The following is a 17,205-nucleotide window of genomic DNA, read 5'->3' on the forward strand; positions in this document are numbered from 1 at the left end:
CACTTTGAAGTAGAAGAAGCTTTTAGATGTTCCCCCCCCCTCCCCCCCAGGTGTCAGGCATCCCCTCATCCCCTTCATCCCTGTTGTGTCCACAGTTTGTATGGGGTCACAAAGGAGTAGTGTCGGACGCTTTGTGAGAGTGTGTGCAGGCAGAGCCTTTGTAGTGTGAAATTGTGGTAGGTGACAACTCCCCCTGTGATTAACTCAGAGTGTCCCACCCTCCCAATACCTAGCGTACCTTTGTCTTGCTGTCTGAGAGCAATACACAAAGACTGACTGCCAGCTATACTTAGTCATGTAGCCCAAGATACATGCAGCAGACACTAAATGGTATGGACAGAAAAATGCCCACTTTCTAAAAGTGTAATTTTCAGAATTGTGATTAAAAATTAAGGGCTTTTAATTGCAATTCCACAAACAGAACACTTGACCTGCCTACCTGCTACCAATTGGAACTTACAGCTTATTAAAGGTAATAAGGTAACTCCAGGTTTTCCTATAGGAGAGGCAGGCCTGGCAGTAGTGAAAAACAGATTTATTAACAGTCTTTCACGATCCAGGACATGTAAAATTTAAAAGCACATGTACCATTTGTTAAATACACTACATCATGCCCTGTAGCCTATTCAGTGTCTACTCTAGGTGTGACATATTTATTAAAAAGGAGTGTTTGGGCATGTGAAATGTTTATTTTGTAAGGTCAAAATGGCAGTTTAAAACTGTACACAGAGGCTGCAGTGTCAGGCCTGAGAAATGTTTAAAGAGCTACTAAAGTGGGTGGCACAATATGTGCGGTAGGCCCACTAGTAGTATTTAATTTACAGGCCCTATGTACATGTTGTATCATTTTACTTTGGACCTAAAAATAAATTAAATATGCCTATTGGATGTCAGCCAATTCAACCACATTTAAAGCAGCAAGTGCAAGAACTTTTAGAGTGGCTAGCCGAGGAAAGTGTGTCCTAAAGCCAGCAAAAAGCAAGTCAGTAAAACAGGAGGGTTGAAAGCAGAAAGTTAGGGGAGAACCATGGCAGGATGCCAGGTCTAACATGAGGACACTAAAGGCATTTCAATAGTTCCTTAGGATTTACGTGTTGACTTTTCAAAGAGACACAATCTCGTGTTCAGATGGTGACTGTTCTATCTCTAAATTGGAAAAGTTTCAGTAGGCCTCGTGAAATTGTTGTTACCCCAGTGTATTTTCACCTAATTTCTGGTATTTCATGTTACACTTGTTTTTCAAAATAACCTAAATTATGCAATTATGCCATGTAGTATTATTAGAGCACATTCAGGGAAATACGCTGTTGTGGGAGCACAAGAGCAATGTGAATGAACAGACGCGAGCAGCTGTTTTTACAGCATTTTGGTTTATTGAGCTATTGATTTAGCACAAATGGACCATTGCGTTCATATTGGACACAAACCTGTATTTTGGATGTTAAAATACAGTGATAAAACTAAACACATAGGGCATGATTTGGAAGGTCAGTTCTAATAGTAAAGGACATATGGAACAAGGAACATGTGATGAAAAAAAAACAGCTTCCCCTTTTTAACAACCTGTGCAATCATGGTCAATTCAGTTATATTGCCTTGCCTGAGTTGGTCTATAAACGAGAAAGTTTTTGCTCTGCATGATCTCATGTCACAACTGTACACCATATGACAGTAACACAGCATAAAACCAACATGTAAATGGCAGAGAGGGGTTTCGGTCAAGTGTTTAGAGCCATTGGCCTGTTTTGGTGTGCCACTCTCACCATTGGCTAGCTGAGTTGTTCCTCATTTATTGGAATCCGCCCATGGTACACCATGGATGTTTACATTTTTGTCATACTTTTCAGTTGGTTCCCAGACCCAGAAAGTCATCCCTCCGGTAGTCATTGAAATGCTCTGCTTCATTCATTATTATATTTTATTGTAGCTGAACTCGAGTGCAGTGCACAGTCCTCGAGCTCACGCCTGCTGCTTGTGCTTAGATAAGACGCTGATGTTCTTGGAAGGTAAAATAAGCAAGCACAGATCCCCCTGTTCTGCCCGGCAGTCCTGCTTTCATACACAGGGAAGCACTTTTGAATGAAGCATGAGCGCAGAGAGGCCCTTACTGAAAAATATGCCTGTGTATCTCCGATAACCCTTTTGATGGGAGTGCATTTTTCTTTCCAGTATATTGCACCACTGTGCTCTGCTCGGCCTTCCATCCCAGTTCCAAAGAACCTTTTCTGTTACAATGTTACAGCTAAAGCATCTATGGTATGATATCTAAACACATATTGCGGAACAACGTTCAAAATGAGGCTGAAATAATTTCCTGGTTTTAGAACTTACCACAAGGTGTATGAGTATGAGATTGGTGGACTGGATGACAAGTATGGCGGACTTCCAACAGGGAGGTGGCCCCCATACTGGCTACCTCTCCGCCGACCCCATTACAACTTTCCCACTGGGCTGACGGGCAGCAACCAAGGTTTCCACCTGTCAGCCCAGTGGTAAAGTGGCAGAAGCATTGTTGGCGGCTCGTAATTGAGCTGACGGCAATGCAGCCGCCCGCAGGGTGCACCAGCACTCTCGCAGTGCTCGCTGTGAGCAATGCGAGGGTGCGGGGCAGGGGCTCCCCTATGGCCCCTTGCACCTGTTCTCCACCAGCCTTTTCATGGCGGTGATACCGACATGAAAAGGCTCACAGAGAACCAGGTTGTAATCAGCAGGGCGGCGCTACATGCAGCGCTGCCATGGCTGATTGTGACCTGCAGTTGCCATCAACCTGTTGGGATCACAGATCCCAGCGTAGATGGCAGTACCCTGGCGGTCTGACCAGCAGGGTCGTAATGTGGCGGTCGGACTGCCAGACATGTGATCAGGTCAAATATCTTTCCACAAGTCCTCCAGTGCCCTGGGATTTATTTCTATTAGTGCCACTTTGTGGACTCTTGCTTCACAGTATGGTTTGTTTTTCTGTTGCTTACAATGTGCTGCTCCTTTGATGTAAAGGCATTTTATTTTTTATTAATCCACATTTTTAAAATGTATGTAAATAAAAATTATATAAAAAACAGGTTGTGTTTTAATATTGCAAAAAGAACAGATGATTGACGGAATGTTGAACAATGCAAACATTTATCCCCCCTCTAGTCACAAAGATCTGGGTTTAATCCATCATTTTTTTGCCGACCACGCCACCTCTGCGTAATTCAGTGTTCCCATCAAACAGCCCAGTGGGAACATTATTATACACTTATGAGGGAATACCATGGCGGTGGCATTCTCCCCATGAGGTTGGTGGTTGGCTCGCCCGACCTCCATGCTTGTAATGAGGCCCTTTGTTTCTGCTGGCCTTAGGACCCTGCACACTTTACCACTGCTAAGTAGTGCTTAAGTCCTGTAGTCTCTGCTTAAAACTTGGTACTACTGGCTTATACCCAACTGGTATGTTAAATTTACTTTTAAGTCCCTAGTAAGGTAGCACCACCTGTGCCCAAGGCCTGTAAATTAAATGCTACTAGCAGACATTCAGCACTGATTGTGCCACCCAGTTAAGAAGCAGTTTCTGCATGCCTCAGGCCTGCCATTACAGCATGCATGTGCAGTTTTAAACTGACATTTCGACATGGCAAAATTAACCTTTTTCCAGGCACAAACCTTCCTTTTTAATATATATATTTCACCCTTAGGGAAGAACCTTGACAGCCCAGAGGGCAGGGCACAGTGTATTTAAACAGTTGGTCATATACCTTTAAATTGTACATTTCCTGGTAGTGAAAAACTCTTCAATTTGTTTTTCAATATTGTTAGGCGTCCCTCTCCCATAAGATAATATTGGGGCTACCTTATTAAATTTAATAAGCTGTAACTTTCAAAGTGAAACAGATGCTAATTCATGTTGGATGTCTTTGGAATTGCAATGAACAATCCTAACTTATGGTGAAGTCAGATTTTAAATTACTATTTTGAAAATGCTGCTTTTACAAAGCTGGCATTTTTCTGCCTTAGTTATTTGGTGCCTGCGGCTTCTCTCTGGGTCACATGACTAGGTGTAGTTGACATTTGGGCTTTGTGTATTCTTCCTAGACAGCCAGACACAATAGAGATTGTGGGTGTGCCTGAATGGGTCATCACTGGTAGAATGGGAGGGAGGAGCTGGGCACAGCCCCAGTTACTCTTGAATAGGCTGTATCATACTTCCACACAACGGGCTGCATACCCCGTTGTAGTTAGTCTGGAGCCTGGGCGAGGAAAGCAGGGCATCTGTGCAGCACTTCAAAGCCCTTCCTCTAGAGGTTTCACCCACTTCAAAGGCAGAACTGGGTATAAATATTGGCCCTCAGGCACCAGCTCATAAGTACTTTTCTTAACCTGTGGATACTCTACCAGGAAGAAGGACTGCTGTACTGCTGAAAGGACTGCCACTCTTCTGGACTGCTGCCCTGCTATGCTGACCTGCTACTTACTGACCTCTTGCCTGGGTGAAAAAAACTAGACCTACATCTGTTGAACCCAGGGCCCCAGAGTTAGTCCAAGGCGAGTTGGCGAGTTGGCTATTCTCCTGACTTGAGCCTTGCAGTCAGAAGCCTTCAACAACCTTGACCCCAGCACCTGGACTCTGCCATCTGTGAGCCTCCTCTCCCAAGTGGTGTCATTCCAGTCATGGACCCTTGGAAGTGGGCTTAAGGTGTTCTGCCAGCCTCTGTGCAACCAGCAGAACCAACGCATCTTCTCTGCTGTGTGGCACAACCTCAAGCAGAACAGATGCAAAAACACACATTGCATCGCTGTCGCTGTCTCATCAGAAATGCTGCTGCACAGTGGCGCAGGCTCTTGAATCCCTCATTGATGACAATCTCGACTCTGATGCCAGAATCTGCATTGTAGCCTTGCAGCTTCTCGAAACCAACTCATCGCCCAGACTGCATGACACATCCCTAATGCCAAATATTACATCTTAAGCCCTCATTGATAGGATACAAGATACTGACAGAGGTCCTCTCATCCTCACCACATCTCAGAACCGATGCACTTTTGACGCGGACCCTCAGAACATTCTGCAAACCCGGATTTAAGATACTTTGTTTAACAGGCCTAACTGGATCCTTGTAGCCGACCCCACTCCATCATGTTCAGCCTGAACTTGTGACTTTGTCTCATTTCAGCACAACCAGTGGGCACTTTGAGCTTTTTGACAATATTTTAACTCAATGTTTACATTTTCATATCTCCGGTTCTATTGATTGGATGTTTGTCATTGTGGTCTTATTTTAATAATACAAATAACTCCGTTTTTCTTACTTGATGTGGGATCTTTTGTGTGGTGTTTTTCACTTTATTATTGTTTGAAGTGCTGCACAAATGCTTTACAAATTGCCAATAAGTTAAGCCTGATTACTCTGTACCAAGGTACCAGAGGGCTGGGCATGCATTAATTTAGGTTTGGCTTGTGCCTCACCCTGACAAGGATTTTGGTTGCTGCTTGACCAGGTCTAACAACACATTTAATGAACAACTCAGTCTCCTACATACGTCAGTCCAGCATTTATCAGGTCCTTGCTAAAGAGCAGCATTCTTATTTTAGAACACAGTAGTCTCAAACATATTTGAATACTTTATCCTGGGGTCTTCTTTGAGCCCACAGTGACATCTATAGTTTGTTTTAATGTGCAAAATATATATAACTATACCCAAGGGCACACAATTTATAGAGCATGAAGGGACCAAACTATGTGGCAGGGTTCACTAAATTGTGCAGCAAAAAATGGCAACTTAAGCAGGTCATGCTTCACTTTTTGTAGCAGTATTACTTCATTATTTTAAAGTACATTAATACTGTCTGAGCAGGGGCTTCACATAATTTTTAAAAGTTACATTTTTGAAGATAATACTCAACAGACAAAACCAGTTATATTTTCCTGTGGGTCCTTCACTCAGCAGTACCATTTGTGGGTCTTTTTAAGTTACTTGATCCATTTGAGTTAGAAATATTTTTTGGGGTTGAACTCTGAAAATTATGCAGGAAATAGTATGTTATGTGACACTGAAATACATGCATAATTATGTGGAAAGCACAGTGGCTGCAAAAATCTCATCATTCTAGCAACCATGCCTACACTAGTGGTGGGCAGAACTAGCGTAATTTCACTCAGCGGAATTTTTCAGAGTTACATAAAAACTCCATAAAATACCAGGGTGTTCCGTCAGTGGGCAGAAAAAAAAATGCATGGCAGCTCCTGCTGTGTTTTATTGCTTGTATTATGTTCAGTGCTGAAAAATCAGCATGAACAGAACCATGCAGTACACAAGTGCGTGCAGCCATTCGAGTTCAGTTTGCCGCTTCTTGAGTAGAAAATCTGTTTGAGAAGCAGGGTTCTGACTGTAAGTGCTCCTGTCACCTCTCGTGTTAGAAAATCATGACAGGAGTCTTCCTAACTGCCAGAACGTGCACTAGGGGCCGCTAAATCTCACTCACTTACTGGATGCATTGTTACTTTTGTCGTGACGTTGCTCGAATTGGGAAAAAAGTTACACCCCGCTCCGATTGGCGGAATTTGGCCGGAACTCCGCAGTAATGTGAAGTCACCAAATTCTTCTAATTCCAGGAGCGAAATTAATAATTTTGCCCGGCCCTAGTTTACATTTAACCTAATCATAGAGCTTGTGGTTGTGGTGATGACTTTCATCGCATTTACAGTTTGCCTTCCAAACTCGTTAATCAGAGGACAGGATTACTTTATGTCAACATGATTTAAAGCTGCTATATTGTATATTTGTGAACTGTAATATGTGCAATAAAATAATGTTTTGACATGCACCTCCCAAACTGAAAAGGAAGCAGTCACAGTCAGAAAAACTTCAATACTGTTGGTTCATTGGATGTGAGTGGATGGTGTGAAACTGTCGAACTGAAATTCAAGGTGGCAGGAATACCTTGAGGCGACCAGTGTCTTTTCTGCCTTGGCCATTGACCAGGCTTTCTGATGAAAACTATGGCAATTCAAAGCGAGTTTGTGGGAGCGCAGAGTGTTATGCTCTCCAAAGTAACTTTCAGTAGTGTTTTTAATGGGGCCAGGAATGTGATTGTTCAATCATCCTAGTACAAGTAAACAGACCAGGATAGTATCCCTAATGTAGACTGAAGAACTCATCTGAATGTGTCTGGTTATTCCTATGCTGTTCACCTGACCAGGGAGTTAAATGAAGAAGGGCTTCAAACCCTGTCCCTTGTCGTACGGGCTTTTGCTTTTTCAGGTTTGCTCCTCAGTGGGTACGGCTTCGCCTTAGTAGGGGGTCTCTAGGTACTGCCTGTGCACGCAGAGGTCGATTATCATGGGTGTCCCTTCCAGACTTCTCAAGCTGACGTCACGCTGTCTATAATTATAAAGGACACCAACTGCAGATACTGAGGGGCATATTTATACTCTGCACCGAATTAGTGTCATTTTTTTAAACTCTGATTCGGTGCAAAACTAACTCCATATTTATACTTTGGTGCTAGACCCGTCTAGCACCACATTTATGGAGTTAAAGTCATTTTTGGGAAGTGGAGACCTATCTTGCCTTAATGAGATGCAAGGTAGGTGTTCCCATGCAAAAAGTGACTCTATGGCCTTAATGCCATATTTAGGGGCATATTTATACTCTGCTGCATATTTATCCTGTGTTTGCACTGAATTTGCGTCATTTTTTTTACTTCCATTTGGTGCAAAACTAACTCCATATTTATACTTTGGTGTCAGTCTAGCACCAAGGCCCTGATTAATATATTTTTTGTGCCAGATTAACGTCATTTTTTGACGCAAAAGTGGCACAAACTTCCAAAATATTGGCCCTTATTTATACTTTTTGCTGCAAAACTGCACTAACTCACTTTTGCACTAAAAAGTTTAGCACCGGCTTGCACTATTTTTGTGCACCAGCCGGGCACCATATTTACCCACAGAAGTAGCTCTGTCATCATGTCTCAGACCTGCCACTGCAGTGTCTGTGTGTGCAGTTTTAACTGTAAATTCGACTTGGGAAGTGTACCTACTTGCCAGACCTAAACCTTCCCTTTTCTTACATATAAGACACCCCTAGGTTAGGCTCTAGGTAGCCCCAAGGGCAGGGTGCATTGTATGGTTAAGGTAGGACATATAATTTTTGTTTTATATGTCCTGACAGTGAAATATTGCTAAATTAGTTGTTCACTGTTGCAAGGCCTGTTCCTCTCATAGGTTAACATGGGGGCTACCTTTAAATCTGATTAAAGTGTAGATTCCCATTGGGAACGGATGGACATGTGGAGTTTGGGGTCTCTGAGCTCACAATTTAAAAATACATCTTTTAGTAAAGTTGATTTTACGATTGTGTGTTTGAAAATGCCACTTTTAGAAAGTGAGCATTTCCTTCCTTATACCATTTCTGTGACTCTGCCTGTTTGTGGATTCCCTGTCTGGGTCGGTTTGACACCTCACACTAGACAGTGACACAAAGGGATCTGGGGTGTAGCCTGCATATCCTGATGAGCCACTTGTGCTAGGAGGGAGGGGAGGAGTGGTCACTTACAGCTGAAAGGGTTGTGCCTGTCCTCACACAGTGCAGTCTCCAACCCCCTGGTGAGTGTCTGGGGCCTGGCCTGGGCAAGGCAGGATTTCACATTCAAAAGACACTTTTACTTTGAAGTAGGCCTACTTCAAAGGAGAAATTGGGTATAAGAAGGGCACCGAAAACCACAAACTTTAGAACCCTTCTGGAAACAAGAGGAACCTCTGCCTGGAGAATAGCTGATGAGCTGAGGAAGAAGAGCTGCCCTGCTTGTGACTGTGCTTTGTGGAGCTATCCTGCAGTTGCTGCTTCTGCCAGAGTAAAAGGGCAAAGACTGGACTTTGTGTGCCTTCCATCTTGTGAAGAAATCTCCAAGGGCTTGATTTAGAGCTTGCCTCCTGTTGTTTGAAGTCTCAGAGACAGCAAAGACTTCTCTCTGCCAGCACCTGGAGTCTCTGGAGAGACTCCTGCTCTGACAAGTGGTGCCCTATCCAGTCCCTGGGCCCTTGAAAGGAAAGCTGGTGAAAATCCAAGGAAATCAACTTTGGACAACTTCGGACCAACACCGCTGCTGATCTTCGCTGGAACGCGATGACCTTCGCAGGCCCGACATCGCTGCAGCCCCGCCGAAGTCTGTGACTCCGTGGAAGGTGCTGCACCACATTGTGACCGACGCTGCTCGAAGTGCACAGATTCAACGTTTCACACAGATGCAGCAATACCCAACTTTGGGCAGTAGCTTGTTTTCACTCTTCACCAAAGATACTGTACCTGGGGGTCTACGAGTCTCAATGTCCGGTGCTGCTGGTGTCGGATTGTTGGGAACGACTCCGTCACGACGCTGTGTTAACACCTCATCGAAGCATTTTGTGTTTCTAAGCGCTATTTTTGAGTTTAATCTTTAAAAATTCATAACTTGACTTGTGTATGTCGGATGTTTGTCATTTTGGTCTTGTTTTGTTTGGATAAATATTTCCTATTGTTGAAACTGGTGTTGTGACATTTTGTAGTGTTTTTATTGAGTTACTGTGTGTGTTGGTACAAATACTTTACACCTAGCACTCTGAAGTTAAACCTACTGCTCTGCCAAGCTACCAAGGGGGTAAGGAGGAGTTAGCTGAGGGTGATTCTCTTTTACCCTGACTAGAGTGAGGGTCCTCTCTTGAACAGAGGGTTGACTGTCAACCAAGGACCCCATTTCTAGCATTGGTGATCAGCGGTTGGGATTTGGACTCGTATTTGCACTTGACATACAGTGATTAAGTGTACACTATTAGTTTGAGTGAAGACCACTACGTGACCACATACTACTTGTTTGGTATCTTTTCATTTTTTCTCTTTGGGACTGATTTTGTTCTACTTCAATTTTTTCGCTGATTCCTTGATTGACTTTCTTTGAACTTCATTTGGGGACTTGTTTTTCTTCCTTGGGAACTTTGCACTTGTTTTTTTAATCTTAATCATGTCCCAAGCTGGAGATGCATCAGTTGGAGCTGACTTTGACCTTGAGACATTGGAGAGTTATACCAAGGCTCAGTTGAAGCAGTTCTGTAAAGGTTTTGACTGTCCCATTAAGAGCTCATCCAGGAAGGAGGAGCTGCAAAAGGCGCTGAGGGCCTGGGTGACAGCCAAGAGCACTGAAGGGCACACAGAGGATGAGGGAGATGAGGAGGAGGAGGAAGAGTGTTCTGTACACAATGGTATTGTGGGTGGGCCTGTTATGTCCAGGGAGAAGGTCTCCAGGGCAGGTAGCAGCATCTCATCTAAGGGTCTGACACCTGAGGAGTTACAGTACACACAGGCAGAAAGGGAGTATCAATTGGAGCAGAGAGGGCTAGCCCTTGAGGAGAGGAAGTTAGCGATGGCTCATGAGCTTAGCTTGAGAGAGATGGATCATAGAAGCCAGTCCAGTAGAGATGGTGGCAGCAACCCTACAGTGCAGCCTGAGAGGATGGTGCACATTCCTAAAGACCTTGTGAAAGATTACAAAAGGGAGGATGACATATACTTGTGGTTCAAGGGGTATGAGTCTGCTCGCCACATGAATCCGGTCCCTGAAGCTCATTGGGGGACAGGTCTGTCGAAGCACTTTGAGGTAGAGGGGAGGGTACACTGACTGCCTTAGGGGATGCTCAGAATCTCACCTACTCTACCATGAAGGATGCCTTGCTTACAAGGTATGGTCTTACCCCTGGGCAGTACAAGGATAAGTTTAGATCCTACAAGAAGAAGGAATCCCAAACATGGTTGGAATATGTTGATTCTTATTGCAGGTCACTGGATGGTTGGGTGGAGGGCAGTAAGGTAACTACGTATGAGGGGCTTTACAATCTGATTGCTTGGGAGCATTTGTACAGTTTTTGTTTTCCAGAGCTGCGCCAGCACCTGGTTGACAGCAAGCTTACTGACCCCAGGAAGCTTGCGCATGATGCAGACCGCTGGGAGAGCACCAGGGTCCAAAAGAGGTATGGGGGAGACTACACCAAGGGTGGGCAGGATCCCTCTCAGAAGAAAGGGGGGGTAAGGGTAAACAGGGGGAGTTCTCTAAAGGGCCCCAAACTGATTCCCAGGGTAAGGATTCCCAAACCCCCAGTGAAAAGAAGCCATGGTTCTCCAAAGGGAAGCCAGTGGCAGGTGGTCCCCCACGTAAGTGCTATGCATGTGACCAGGTGGGTCATGTGAGGGGGGACCCCAAATGCCCCAAAAGTACACCAGCACCCACTGGTGCACCATCCCAGGGTTTGGCCAGTGTAACACTTGGAGAGGAGTTGGTTTCAGGTGGGTGGGAACCAGCTGAGATGACCCTTGTCTCACTAAAGGACAGTGAGATGGTCCAGAGAACCTTAGTGCCTGAAAACACTAAGAAGTACATACAGTGGTGACCATTAATGGACAGAGGGAGGAGGCTCTGAGAGACACAGGAGCCAGTGTGACTACAGTGAGGAGTCAGCTGGTGTCTGAAGAGCAGATAAATTTCCAGGTACTTCACCAAGTAGTTGCAGTGGACAACTCAGAGCCTCGGTGCAGAGTGGCTCAGGTTCCCTTTGAATGGGGGGGGGGGGGTCAGGTTCCTTGAAGGTAGCTGTGAGTCCAACCTTGCCTGTTGATTGTTTGCTAGGCAAAGACCTGGAGGATTCCCCTTGGAAGGAGGTGGAACACAGGTCTCACTTGGAGATGTTGGGTCTGCCTGGGTGGGTATGCCAAGAAGTGGAAGGGCAGGGGGTGTGGGAAACCGGCCCCAGAAATTCCCATGGTCTGGGAGGAGGCGGAGCCTGAGGGTGATGCCCCGGAGCCTACAGGGGAACAGGTGGCTGAACTGGGGGAGGTCTCTGAGCTGTCGCAGTGGCAGCAGGAAAGGGGGCCCACCAAGGAAGCATTCTGTTCAGCACAGAAGACATGCCCTACTTTGGGGGGTTTGCGGCAGCAGGCTGCAGACCAGGCGGCTGGCAAGGAGCCAGGATCACACCTGATTTATTGGGAGGATGACCTCCTGTATAGCGAGCCTAAGGTTCCTGAGCCTGGGTCAGCCCGTGTGCTGGTGGCACCCCAGTGCTTCAGGGCCTTCCTACTGGGGTTGACTCATGATGTGCCTTTAGCTGGACATTTGGGGCAGGACAAGACCTTTGAGAGGCTTGTCACCCACTTTTACTGGCCCCTAATGGGCAGGCACTCAGATGCATATTGCAGGTCTTGTCGGACTTGTCAGGCAAGTGGCAAGAGTGGGAGGAAATGTAAAGCTCCCCTCCAGCCTTTGCCTGTTGTCAGTACTCTCTTTGAGAGGGTAGGCATTGACATTGTGGGGCCTCTGGATCCCAAGACAGCCATGGGCAACAGGTTTATCCTGGTCTTGGTGGACCATGCCACCCGGTACCCAGAAGCCATTCCTTTGAGATCAGCCACTTCCCCTGTGGTGGGTCGTGCTTTGATGGGGGTTTTTACCCGCATGGGGTTCCCTAAGGAAGTGGTATCTGATAGGGGTACCAACTTCATATCCATGTATATGAAGTCTCTGTGGAAGGAGTGTGGGGTAACCTGCAAGTTCACCACCCCTTGCCACCCCCAAAGTAATGTTCTGGTTGAGAGTTTAAACCGCACCTTGAAAGGCATGATCATGGGCCTGTCAGAGCACTTGAGGCAGAAGTGAGACGTCCTCTTGCCATGCCTTCTGTTTGCCTACAGGGAGGTGCCTCAAAAGGGACTTGGGTTTAGTCCCTTTGAGCTGATTTATGGCCACCCTGTGAGGGGACCTTTGAGTCTGGGTAAGGAAGCTTTGGAGAAAGCTCCTAGTAAACCCCCCAGGATGTATTCAGTTACATGCTGGCTTTGAGAAACCAGACTGCCTGCTTCAGGAGTCTCGCTCAAGAGAACCTGTGAGCAAGCCAGGAGGATATGAAACGCCGGTATGACCAGGATGCCACTCTGGTCGAATTTCAACCTGGACAAAAAGTGTGGGTGATGGTACCAGTGGAGCCTAGGGCGCTCCAGGATAAGCGGCCTGGGCCATTTGAGATGGTGGAGCACAAGAGCGAAGTCGCCTACCTGATGGACTTGCGGTCTCCAAGAACCCTTTAAAGGTCCTGCATGTCAACCGCCTCAAACCTCACTTTGAGCGGACTGAACTGTCCATGCTCCTTGCGACAGATGATGGGGTAGAGGAGGAAAGTGAACCTCTTCCTGACCTCCTGTCTGCATGAGAAAAAGATGGGTCAGTGGAGGGAGTGATCCTCTCCCCCCTCCATGACTGAGGAGCAGCAAGGTGACTGTTGCCTCGTGTCGGGGCAGTTTTCCTCACTGTTTTCCCTGATCCCAGGAGTCACACTCTTGTGCACACATGATGTGGACACTGGGGACAGTACACCTATTAAACAGAAGGTTTACAGGGTGACTGACAAGGTCAGGGCATGCATTAAGGATGAGGTATCCAAAATGCTTACCCTAGGGGTTATTGAGCACTCTAGCAGTCCTTGGGCCAGCCCAGTGGTGTTGGTCCCAAAGGCTGCTGCACCTGGCGCCATTCCAGAACTCAGGTTCTGTGTGGACTACCAGGGACTCAATGCGGTCAGCAAGACTGACGCACACCCCATCCCCCGAGCTGATGAGCTCATTGACCGGTTGGGAGCTGCCAAGTACCTCAGTAAGTTTGATTTAACATCTGGGTACTAGCATATTGCCTTAACTGAGGGGGCCAAGGAGAGGTCAGCATTCTCTATGCCAGATAGACACTTTCAATTTAAAGTGATGCCATTTGGGATGAAGAATGCCCCTGCCACCTTTCAGAGGTTGGTCAACCAGGTGTTGGCAGGACTGGATGAGTTCAGTGCCGCCTACCTGGATGACATTGCTGTGTTTAGTTCCTTTTTTTTTTTTTTGTTTTTTTTTTTTTTGGTGGTTGAATTGGGGTCATCTCCTGAAATGGATTCAGTTGGCTCCCCCTATTCCTTTTTTTTTTTTTTTTTTTTTTTTGGAAAGGTAAGGTATCATACAACAAATACAAATGAGAAAACAAAACAATTTTAGCCCAGCAGGGGATAAACCTTTGGGAGACACATGACCATCTCTTTACATGATGACATACCATTTTGATTTAAACATTTAATTATTATGAGCTAACATCCAATCCTGAAATGTCCCCCAAATTACCCTCCCTTTCCTCCTTGCATGTTTCCCTTTACGTTCATATAATGCTATCTCCAGATGATACACAGCCAATAATCTGGCCAACCATTGCTGCCAGGACGGAGGTCGGACATTAAGCCAGGCGGATGATATACACAATCGAAATACTGCCATGGCCACAAAAATAAATGCTTCATACAGATTGTCCGTTTCGCCACTAACCCCTAGGACCATTACCTCAGAGGAAAGGATTAAATCATATCCCAGAACTTCTTTCAATACAGATTGAATACCTTCCTTCAAATCCTTCAATTCCCCGCATGTAGCCATGACGTGTATAATATCTGTTCCATACATCCCACATCTTGGACAGCTTGTTCCCAGCAAGCTGCCCCATTTGACAAGATGAGCTGGGGTATGATACAGATCAAATACGGTTTTATAATGTTGCGCTTGGAGGGAGGAGGAAAGTAGAATAGTGTGTCCTAATTCTAATGACCTTAAAAAGATTTTACTCCCATCTTCCAATTTCTTACTCCACTTTTCACAATTCTTCTCTAAGTCATCGGGCTGTTCTGACATTAGTAATCGATAGATTGACCTAATTGATATATTAGGATTAGCCAAAATATCATCCAGCACTTGAACACTCCTAAATCCCTGCACCCCTCCTGTTTTCCTTAAAAGGAAGTCTCGTATCTGTAGATATTAAAAAAAATCCCTCCGCTCTAAACCATAACACTTCTGTAAATCACCAAATGCCTTAACCCCGGAATTGTCAAAGAGATTCCCCAGCCTCTCTATTCCTACAGAGACCCAGCTTGCCATACATTTATCTTTAAATATGTCGGGGAGCAATGGATTCTTTTCTATCATGGTATACCAATTATATCTGCCAAATCCTTTCTTTTTATACCATGGCCGCCAGCATTTATAGGCCGCCTCCAATACCTTGTAGTTTTCTTGTAGTACTCGGGCTCATGAAATGTTACCAGGCACCCATTAGCTGCTGCTCCTATCTGCAGCTCATATACATTAGGGCAGACCTCTTCATGTATCCCTTCTTTTTTGGAACCCCATAAAGGGCGCATATACTGAAAGGCTGCTGCCATTTGGTATAATTTTATATTCGGTAAAGACCACCCCCCCCTTTCTCGGGGGAGAGACATAAATTTACTTGCTCTTCTACATTTACCATATGCCCATATGAATCTCATAACCACTCTATCTATCTCTTTAAATCTAGGATTATTAAAGCCCAACGGTATAGCCCGAAACAAATACAGCAACTTAGAGAGAAAAATCATTTTTACCATATTACACCTCCCCATAATAGTTAAATGTAAGTTATTCCATCTACACATATCTTGTCTTGCTTTAGTAATTATGGGATCCAGATTTAACTTAACAATTTCTCCTACTTGTGGCGTAATATCTATGCCCAGATATACTGCATGATCCACCCTTCGAGTATCCTGAGTGCTAGTGTATTGATTAATCAGTATCTGCGTTTTATCTCTATTTAGAAGGTAACCAGAGAATCTTCCGAACTTCATTGCCACCTTTTCAACCTCACTCAATGCCGGATCAGGGGTGGGAGTTAATATAGCAATATCATCTGCATAGGCTAGTACTTTTATATCCCATCCCTGCCTATGAATTGGTGGAATCTTGTTGTTATCTTCGATCTGTCTAAGCAAAGGATCTATATATACAGCAAACAAGAGTGGAGAGCATGGACATCCCTGTCTAGTACCTCTCTTAACCGGGACACTCTCCGATTGTCCCCCCATCAGTTGTATTTTTACTGCCGGTGATCTATATAGGGCCCTTATTGCTACAATAAATTTCTTCCCTAGCCCATAATACTCCAATACATGCCATAAATACTTCCAGCTCACCCGATCAAATGCCTTTTCCGCATCAAGTAATGCCACTGCCATCGGTTCCTCATCCACTTCTGTAGCATCCAAAAGTGCTATGGCTCTTCGAATATGATCGGTGGTATCCCTTCCTGGGACAAACCCATGCTGTCTAGGGAAAACTATCTTCCTAATCACCAGAGATAGTCGAGCGGCTAATATCTTTGAGAATATTTTAGTATCGCTATTGATTAGTGTAATTGGCCGGTATGACGCCGGATTTGATGCAGGTTTCCCTTTTTTCAAAAACATTACTATATTAGCCGTATCCCATGATGGAGGAATTGCCCCTCCACTCTGCACCTGAGTAAACAGCTCTAACATTACCGGAAGCAGAATGGCTTTAAATATTTTATAAAATTCTAGAGGAATTGCATCGGGACCTGTGGCCTTACCAATGGCTAAATCACCCAAAGCTTTATCAATTTCCAAGATATCTATCTGTTCCCCTAGGCTTAGGATATCACTCTCCGTTAGTTTGTTAACTTTGATGTGGCTTAAAAATTTTAACATTTCTTCCTCTGAGTATATAGATGTGTCATCATATAATTCCGTGTAGTATCTGTGGAAAAAATGCCTAATTTGATCCACTTCAACAACCATTTGTCCTTGCCAATCTTTAATCTCTCTAATAATCCCGGATGCTGTTTTCTGGCTTGCCCGTATTGCTAATAAACGTCCTGCTTTTTCTCCGAACTCATATCCTAATGAACGCTGTGCTAAATATTTCTCCGCTATTTTTTGGGTCAGAGTTTCGTTAATTGCAGCTTTAGCTATTACAACTTCCTCCTGGGCCTTTTTTACATCACCCCCCGTTTCTATTGCTGAAGCCAGTTGTCTCTCCAACCTACTTAATTTCATTCGAAGATCTTTAACTCTGTTTTGGGTGTTTTTTTGCTTTATCATGCTAAAACTCAATGTTTCACCACGTATTCCGGCTTTTAAAGTATCCCAGACTATCTCTACCGGAGCTGTCCCTTGATTAAACCCCAGGAATTCAGCTAACCACTTGCTCATGTGTGTACAATATTCCGGGTTCCTAAGAAGTCCTCTTTCAAATGTCCACCTCCTCTCCTTTGGTTCTAACCCATCCAATTCCAATTCTAGTACTAAAGGATTATGATCTGATACAACCCGCGGATATAGCTCCATC

The 17,205-nt window shown here is 44.9% G+C and overlaps 1 long non-coding RNA gene across 1 annotated transcript in view; it reads left to right on the plus strand.

Moving 5' to 3' along the window:
• The window catches only part of LOC138301914 (uncharacterized), a 339,283-nt gene that overhangs the window by 267,524 nt on the left and 54,554 nt on the right, over window positions 1-17,205 (plus strand). The window lies entirely within an intron of this gene.

Source organism: Pleurodeles waltl, chromosome 6 (assembly GCF_031143425.1).
Source record: "Pleurodeles waltl isolate 20211129_DDA chromosome 6, aPleWal1.hap1.20221129, whole genome shotgun sequence".
Lineage (NCBI taxonomy): Eukaryota > Metazoa > Chordata > Amphibia > Caudata > Salamandridae > Pleurodeles > Pleurodeles waltl.